This window comes from Buceros rhinoceros, unplaced genomic scaffold, assembly GCF_000710305.1.
Source record: "Buceros rhinoceros silvestris isolate BGI_N320 unplaced genomic scaffold, ASM71030v1 scaffold32632, whole genome shotgun sequence".
NCBI classification, from domain to species: Eukaryota; Metazoa; Chordata; class Aves; order Bucerotiformes; family Bucerotidae; genus Buceros; species Buceros rhinoceros.
In genome coordinates, this window is record NW_010400070.1 from 13,563 (window position 1) to 14,192 (window position 630).

Below are 630 nucleotides of genomic sequence, written 5' to 3' on the forward strand. Positions count from 1 at the left end.
GGAGGAGTTCAGCCTCCCCGAGGCGTGAGCTGCCCCAGGTGGGATCTCGGTGCGTGGGCATTGCGCAGCCCTGGCTGCAGGCAGGGCCTTGCCCAGCAGCTCTGGCTCTTCTCCTCGCTGTGTCGGTGTTTTGGACATCCCCCGACTGATGAGTCCATCCACAAGTTGTCCAAAGTGGACGACTTTGCTGCTCAGATTCCCCTGATTTTCATTTTCTGCATCCCAGCTTTATCAGAGAATTCTCATCTGGAACCTCCCCAGCTCCCACCTGGTGCTTCCCCTTCAGCCCAGCTCACACCAGCGGCTGTCCCTCCCTTCCCTAACCAGTGTAACCAGCTGCTGGGGGGCACCACGACCCGCTCTGCTCCACTTCTCCTCTTTAAGATTCTTCTTCCATTTCTTACAGTTAAGAATCTGATGGCCCACCCTATTTTTAATAACCCCCCCGTTGTGTTGATCCCATTTCCCTCCGTATTTTGGGAAAATCACGCCGTAACTCACTCATGCTCCCGAGGGCAGAAGAATCGACCCATATTTGCCAGAACCTCTGTCCCCACAAAAAACACGAGCGTGTTTTGGGGCTATGCGAGCTGCTGCCATCGCTGGGAACCCCGAGAGCGGCAGAGGGGC

At 56.2% G+C, this 630-nt stretch overlaps 1 protein-coding gene across 1 annotated transcript in view; it reads left to right on the forward strand.

Moving 5' to 3' along the window:
* TNPO3 (transportin 3) overlaps positions 1-630 on the forward strand; it is a gene marked incomplete at its 3' end in the record, with an annotated part of 18,271 nt that overhangs the window by 13,006 nt on the left and 4,635 nt on the right. The gene's annotated exons all lie outside the window — the stretch shown is intronic.